This window comes from Mustela erminea, chromosome 2, assembly GCF_009829155.1.
Source record: "Mustela erminea isolate mMusErm1 chromosome 2, mMusErm1.Pri, whole genome shotgun sequence".
Taxonomy (NCBI): domain Eukaryota; kingdom Metazoa; phylum Chordata; class Mammalia; order Carnivora; family Mustelidae; genus Mustela; species Mustela erminea.
Window position 1 is genome coordinate 143327781 of NC_045615.1, and position 8599 is coordinate 143336379.

General features: G+C 40.1%; 1 pseudogene; it reads right to left on the reverse strand.

The window, feature by feature from the left end:
• Nucleotides 1-578: 578 nt before the first annotated feature.
• Nucleotides 579-1342, reverse strand: LOC116582667 (annotated as a pseudogene).
• Between the last annotated feature and the right edge of the window lie 7257 nt (nt 1343-8599).

Below are 8599 nucleotides of genomic sequence, written 5' to 3' on the forward strand. Positions count from 1 at the left end.
GAGGGTCACTTCTTAAAAAGATTTTATTTTATTTTAATTTTTTTTAAGATTTTATTTTAAATTGTATATACAACTTAGGTAGACAGAAGGTGGTTCTTGAGGGAAGATTCAATGTAAATTGGCAAAGACCTGCTTCCAAATTTTTGACTGCTCAATTAGTATTATTTTGTTGGAACAAGGTGTTGATATAGCCCACTGTTTGGTAATTAGCTTCCTGTCAAATCTCTCCAATCAAGACCAGCATGTGGCACCTGGTCCTAGTTAAAAAACGAATGTAGGCATTTCTGATCTGACCCTCAGAGGCTGTGCCTTGCGCAGAACTGCCTTCAGTGCTGGTGCCAGAGTCACCATTTACTGAATAAGGCGGCCTCTGCAGGGAGAGGTTCTGAGAGCTGTGGTCTAGTCCTGGTGACCTGTCATGCCATTTTAACTTCTTTGGTAAATGTCCATTCTTGAGATGTAGGTGCTTTCTTCTCTTCCCAAAAGAAAGTATCTCTTCCTCGGACAGAAGTCCTCTCTGAAATAAACTCATTGCCTAAATAAAAAAAAGAAAGCCCAAGACCTTAACTGCTGTTTCCTCAGGAGGAACTCTGTGGAGGAGTGGCTGATTCTCTCCAGCTTGTCTTTCTTTTATTTGTCTGGGTGCCCCTGCCTTTCCATGAACTGTCCCTGGTGTAGAAGTTATGGTCCTTGATGTAGGTGATGACAGCATCTGGGAGCAGGTACCTCACGCTATGCCCCTGGCTCAAGGCCCGCCTGATGTATGCAGAGCTGAGCTCACTCTGCACGGGCTCCCTGGCCAGGTGAATGTTGTGTGGGTACCTGGGCAGGACGGGTGAGCCCGAGAGGTATTCCTTTGCCTTGTGACCTGCCTAGCTCACACATGCCACACCAAACTTCTCCACTATCTCCTGGATGTGTGCGTCTTTTCAGAGGTTGGTTTCTGGAAGGTCTTTAGGACATCTGCCCTGTAAAAGGGCTTCAGCTTAGGCCCAGCTGTGGGAGCTGTGGAGTGAGCCCTGCCATGTTCCAGGCCTTCTCTCTGGGGCAGAGATCTAAGCAGTTTGCTGTGACAATGCCTCAGCACCTTCCCTGTCTCCATCCACTGCAACTGCTCACTCACTCTCCCAGGGTCTCCCTGGATCCGGTCGGACGTCTGTGGGGCCAGCCGGGCCATGACCACCTGGTGGTGGGCAGCTGTGAGGTCTTTCTTCCTGTAGTTGTTGTTGAGAGGAGAGATGATTCCCCCGATCACCTAGTACATTCCTGTTTGATGTAGGTGGTCTCTGGCTGCTTCCAACAAGCGCAGGTGCGTGTTGGTGATGGGACTGAAGGAGCTACAGGCCAGGGATTCAGCTCTTCATCTCATCAGGCACATCCATACCCACGGCAGTGGCTACCCCACCTGCGCATGGTGGGGCTCTGCAGAGGCTCTCTGTGGGCCTCGGAGACTGCCAGGGACTGGGGTATCCACCACATCAAACGAAGAAGGGCTTCTGGCCTGTGTGCAGCCCTACACCAGAGGACTGGGCGGTTTGGCGCCTGCTCTTGTGACGCAAAGCCCTCTGCAGCCTGGGCGTCCCTAAATGAGCCTGCTCTGCCTCTGAATTGGCATATCTTAATCCCACACCACATTGTGTCTCTAGATTCTAGAAGAGTTCAGTGAAATAATCAAAAACAAAGGAATTTGAACTTTTTTCTTAGCTTCAGAAAGAATTTCTATAAATTTCACAGTTGCATTCTCTTAAAGTAAAGGCTGTTTTAGAAGAGTGAACAAGGTACTTTACACAGATCTCTCAACTCTCAAAATAGACCTGTGAGATTCAGATGCAAAAAGGAGCCATAATTTCTTCTCTCACAGGTGCAGTACAAATCAAATGATTTCCATTTGTTTTTCTTGTCACTTTAGCCACTTCCATAGCTTTATTATAGCTATGTGTTTCCCTCCTCTTTGCCCTATTAATTCCTCCTAAGATTTCCCACAGTTCTTATCTGAGAAGTGAACTTATAAATTACCTGACAGTAAAGTCAGGGATAAGTAAATCACCATCCAGTCTGATCACAAAATCAAAATGTTTGTGATATGTCAAACCTTTAACAAGTCAATTGCTTCTTTTGAAAAATGTGTCTGTTCTCCTTCATGCTGAGAACAACCGAGTCACTCCATGAATTTTGCTCTGATATAAGACCAAAGTCGCAGTGTCTTCAGACGATAAATTATGTCAAATATCTAGTAAGATGGCTAATGTCTTCTTATTTTTAAGAATCTTATTTCATAGTTTAATTCCCTATAGAACAGAGTTGAAGCTCTGTGTCTTTGGTAACTCACGTAGGTAATGTAAAATTTGTCCTGAAGTTTCCGGGAGTAAAAGTTTAGGCCCTGAAGCCATTTATGCCACCACCAGACATTTTCCTCCTAAGCAGTCTTCAGAATTATGCTGTATCTGTGTGTATATCTGTGTGTATATGTGTGTCTGTCTGTTCTAAGAGTTGCTCATCATACCCCAGTTTGTTAATAACTATTGTTTCTGCTTCACTTCAGTTAACCTTGCTCATAGAGGACAAACTGGGAAGCATATTAGTCAAAGCCAAGTTCTTTTACAAAGCCAAAAGTAGAGATCTTGAAAAAAGATTTCAAAGAAGTGTTTGGACATTAGAGTTGAGCAAGAATGTTCAAATTTGATGAGAGTGATAGTCACTGCAAACAATGGGCTCATTGAGCCTTGGGGAACTCAAGCAAGGCTACCAATTTCCAGATGAAGTATTTAATACTAGAAGAATGTGTTGGCCTATTAAATATAGAAATCCACTTCTGGGAATGGTTGATAATTGGAGCCTTACCAAAAAGGCAGTTTCTCATAGGAAATTTCAAAATGATTAAAGAAAACATTCCCGAGCCTTTCCAAATGGTGTAACTAGTAATCAGATACAACATGAATACTCTTTGTTGAATTGAAAATAAAGAAAACGTATTCTTTCTATTAACCCCTATGCTTCCCTCCCCACTTCTCTCTCTCAGTCTCTCTCCTGCGCGCGCGCGCGCACACACACACACACACATATACACTATATCTGTACCTGTAGAGTCCACATAATGCTTTCTCAAACTTAGGTATTTTTGTGGATGAGAGTTTCAGAACAAAATGTCCTATCTGGCCACGTAAAGAACTGCAAGATCTTTTAGTCTCATATTTGTCATCTTGTCTCATCTTGTTTCCTATCTCAAACAGCTCTTCCCTAGCTTACATATAAGCTCAAAACAGAACCTCAGTATTTCTGAGTTGTCCAACTAATCAATAATCATTTCTTTTTCTTTTGAGATTTATTTGTTTTACAGAGAGAGTATGCACATACATGTGCGGGGGGGGGTGGACGGAGAGAGAATTTCAAGCAGACTCCCTGCTGAGCACGGAGCCCCACTCCGGGCTGGATCTCACAACCTCGAGATCATGACCTGAACTGAAGCCAAGCACTGGACACTTAGCTAACTGTCCCATCCAGGCAACCCTAGTCATTTATTTTTCCTGTGTATGAATATTTCTAAAGAAAGTCAGCTAATTCTCTCAAAGTTTAGGTTCAACTTGACATCTTCATTTTAGCCTTAAATGCAAGGTGAAGGGCCAAAAAGACTTTGGGGAGTGTAGCTGGGAGACAAGCAGTCTTTTAACGCCCTGCGTTTAGAACCTCCATTATCATTTTTCTCATACAATGAATCAGATCACCCTCTTTTCATTAGCCCGCCCTCCCAATGGCTTGGTGTGCTTCAAATGGATTGCTAGCTGCAGATCAGGCATGCTCAAATATCTCATCATTTCCACATAATTCCCCTAATTGAGAAACTTGTACTTTCATTGCGTCCTCAAAAAGCAATTTCCTAATGACTTATTAAAATAATGCCATTTGCCAGCCTTTTAAAAAGTCCCACTTTTGCATGGTGTCATGCTATAATTAGTAATACAGCATCAGTGATTAAACTGAATACCAATTTGAGGCATTTGCACCATCTTAACGGAGTTTGGTCACTAATGGGGTATGGCAGTTTGATTGTTCCCTGATATCTGAATGCTGCAGCAATATCTAGATCCTCAGATTACCTTGAAATGTTGATTTCAGACTCTTGAAACCATGGCAACAGTTGGTTCAAATGAATCCCAGAGCTTTAAAAACCAAGGTTTTGTTGTTGAATTTCTTTGCTTTTTTTTTTTAACCCCTTAGTCATAAAACTCATGAGAAAATGGTTATAGCCAGACTTTGTATAAATTGGTATCCGTTCCCCTTTCTATAGAAAAGGGCAGACGACAGATATGATTATCTGTCCACCAGGGAGAGAAGGGAAAACTGATATGGGGGTCCCATGGATGGTGTTTAAAGGTTACATGATAATATAGTAGCAGAGTAGTAAAGAAAACAGTGTAGTATTAGAATCTACCTAGTTGTTTACGCTTAGAAATCTCCCCTCCCATATCTACCTCGATAGCAAAACCCTCAAATTTTACTGACAAAATGTTTTTTTTTTCCTATTTTTTCCTTCCTCCTCATTCTCCTTACCACTTCCCTAATCTAGGCAATAACTCATTAGCCCAGCTTCCTGCCTCCCATCTGGCACCTTTTACTTTATTTATTATTATTATTATTATGTTTTTTAATTTAAATTCAAGTTAGGTAATGTATAGTATTGGTTTCAGGAGCAGAATTTAGTAATTCATTACTGATTTATAACATCTGTGCTCATCCCAACACAGTGCCCTCTTTAATACCCATCATCCCGTCACCCACTTAGCCCATCCCCATCCACCTCCCTCTAGTGACCCTTAGTTTGTTCTCTATATATTTAAGAGTCTTCTATGGTTTGCCTCCCTCTCTGTTTTTTTCTTTATTATTTGTTTATTTAATTAACATATAATGTATTATTTCTTTTAGGGGTACAGGTCTGTGATTTATCAGTCTTTTTTTAAAATTTTCAATAAACATATAATGTGTTTTTATCCCCAGGTGTACAGGTCTGTGACTTGCCAGGTTTACACATTTCACAGCACTCATCATAGCACATACCCTCCCCAATGTCCATATGTGATTTATCAGTCTTAACACAATTCATAGCACTCACCATATCACATACCCTCCCCAATTTCCATCACCCAGACACACCATCCCTCCCATGCCCCTCCACTCTAGAATTCCCCTGGGAAGCCATCTGGCCCTGGGCTTTTGTTTGTTGGGAGATTTTTGATTACTGTTTCAATTTCCTTGCTGATTATGGGTCTGTTAAGGTTTTCTGTTTATTCCTGGTTCAGTTTTGGTAGTTTATATGTCTCTAGGAATGTAGCCATTTTTTCCAGATTGTCTAATTTGCTGGCATAGAGTTGCTCATAATATGTTCTTATAATTGTTTGTATTTCTTTGGTGTTGGTTGTGATCTCTCCGCTTTCATTCATGATTTTATTAATTGGGGTTCTTTCTCCTTTCTTTTTGATAAGTCTGGCCAGGGGTTTATCAGTCTTACTAATTCTTTCAAATAACCACCTCCTAGTTTTGTTGATTTGTTCTACTGTTCTTTTGGTTTCTATTTCATTGATTTTTGCTATGATCTTCATGATTTCTCTTCTGCTGGATTTAAACGTTCTTTGCTGTTCTTTCTCTAGTTCCTCTAGGTGTAGGGTTAGGTTGTATATTTGAGATTATATTTCTTGTTTACTGAGAAAGGCTTGTATTACTATATATTTTCCTCTTAGGAAAGAGCAGGGGCCCAATTGAGCACCATGGATCCTGGTTAATGGTAACCTGGAGCTGAGCACCCACTCTTCAGCTCAGTCTTTGCAGCCGGCTTCCCCACTCTGATACCTGGGAGCTCTGCCACGCTCAGACACTGTCAGTCTTTTTGTGACTCCAAGGTCCTGAGCCCACTCCATCCCAGCGAGTGTTCCACACCCTGCTTAGCCACTGGAATGACATCCCTCAGAGGAGCAGACATCTGAAAATTCTGATTTTGTGCTCCACCGTTCTATCACTTACCAGTAGCCAGTGTTGGAGTCTTGCTACACCACGTGGGCTACCTTCCCAAATACGCCTTGGATTCACTTCTCTACACATCCTACCTTCCAGAAAGTGGTTGCTTTTCTGTTCATAGAATTGTTGCTATTCTTTTCTTCGATCTCCTATTAAGTTCATAGGTGTTCAGAATGGTTTGATAACTATCTAGCTGAATTCCTGGGACCAGACAAAATTCAGATCTACTCCTCGATCCTCCCTTTCTGTGTTTATCTTATTTTATTTGTCCTTCCCTTCCTCTATGTTCATTTGTTTTGTTTCTTAAATTTCACATGAATGAAATTAAATAGTATTTGTCTTTCTCTGACTGCCTTATTTTGCTTAGCATAATATACTCTAGTTCTTTTTTTTTTTAAGATTTTATTTATTTGACAGACAGAGATCACAAGTAGGCAGAGAGAGAGAGTAGGAAGTAGGCTCCCTGCTGAGCAGAGAGCCTGACGTGGGGCTTGATCCCAGGACTCTGGAATCATGACCTGAGCTGAAAGTAGAGGCTTTAACCCACTGAGCCATCCAGGTGCCCCAAAATACTCTAGTTCTATCCACATTGTTGCAAATGGCAAGATTTCATCCTTTTTGATGGCTGAGTAATATTCCATCATATATGTAGATACACATGCATAAGCCCCCACCCCTATCTTCTTTATTCATTCGTCAGTTGATAGACATTTAGGGTCTTTCGATATTTTGCCTATTGTGGATAGTGCTGCTATAAACATTGGGGTACATATATCCTTTTGAATCAGCACTTTTGTATCCTTTGGGTAAAGACCTAGTAGTGTAATTTTTGGGTTGGAGGGTAGTTCTAATTTTAACTTTTTGAGGAACCTCCATATTGTTTTTCAGAGTGGCTACACCAGTTTACATTTCCCTCAATAATGCAAAAGGTTTCTCCTTTCTCTGCATCCTCACCGATATCTGTTGTTTCCTGAGTTGTTAATTTTAGCCATTCTAACAGGTATGAGGTGGCATCTGATTGTGGTTTTGATTTGTATTTCCCTGATAATGAATGAGGTGAGCATCTTTTCATGTGTCTCTTAGCCATTTGTATATATGTCTTCTTCAGAAAAATGTCTGTTCATGTCTTCTGCCCATTTCTTAACTGGATTATTTATTTTTTTAGGTGTTGATTTTTTTTTTTAAGATTTTATTTATTTATTTGAGAGAGAGACAGTGAGAGAGAACATGAGCGAGGAGAAGGTCAGAGAGAGAAGCAGACTCCCCGTGGAGCTGGGAGACCGATGCGGGACTCGATCCCAGGACTCCGGGATCATGACCTGAGCAGAAGGCAGTCGTCCAACCAACTGAGCCACCCAGGCGTCCCTAGGTGTTGATTTTGATGAGTTATTTATAGATTCTAGATAGTAGCCCTTTATCTGATTTGTCATTTGAAAATATCTTCTCCCATTCTATTGATTACTTTTTAGTTTTATTGTTTCTTTCACTGTGCAGAAGCCTTTATCTTGATGAAGGAGTTCATTTTTGTTTTTTTCCCTTTCATATTTGCTCCCCCTGTCCCCCCACCCCCCGTGTCTAGTAAGAGATTGCTATGGTAGAGGTCAAAGTGGTTGTTGCCTGTTTTCTCCTGACAATTTTGATGGTTTCCTGTCTTATAGGTTTGTCTTTTCATCCATTTGAATTTATTTTTGTGTATGGTATAAAAAAATGGTCCCATTTCATTCTTTTTCATGTTGCTATCCAGTTTTCCCAAAACCATTTGTTGAAGAGATTGTCCTTTCCACGTTGGATATTTTTCCTTGCTTTATTAAAGATTAACTGACCATACAGTTATGAGTCCATCTCTGAATTCTGTATTCTTTTCTATTGATCTCTGTGTCTATTTTTGTGTGAGTACCATACTGTCTCAGTGATTATAGTTTTGTAATATAATTTAAAATCTGGGATTCTGATGCTTTCTACTTTGCTTTTCTCTTTCAACATTACTTTGGTTGTTCAGAATGTTTTCTGATCTGTTAAAAATTTTAGGATTTTTTGTTCTAGCTCTGTGAAAAATGCTGGTGTTATTTTGATCAGCATTGCATTAAATATTGCATTTTAATAATATTTGTTCTTCTAATCCATGAGCATGGAATATTTTTCCATTTCTTTGTGTCTTCTCCAATTTCTTTCATAAATGTTCTGTAGTTTCAGCATACAAATCTTTTACCTCTTTGGTTAGGTTTGTTCCTAGGTATCTTATGATTTTAGGTACAATTATAAAAATGATTGATCTCTTGAACTCTCTTTCTGCTGCTTCATTATTGATCATTTCTCTTCATTGATTTTATCAATGAGATTTTATTGATTTTATCAATCTTATTGATTTTATCAATGAGAAATCAAAGAGCTTTCTCTTCATTGATTTTATATTCAACAACTTTGCCTCGTTCATGGATGAGTTCTAGCACATTTTTAGTGGCGTCTTTCAGGTTTTCTACATAAAGTATCATGTCAGCTGCGAATAGTGAAAATTTGACTTCTTCCTTGATGATTTGGATGTCGTTTATTTCTTTTTATTGTTTAATTGATGAGGCTAGGACTTCCAGTACAA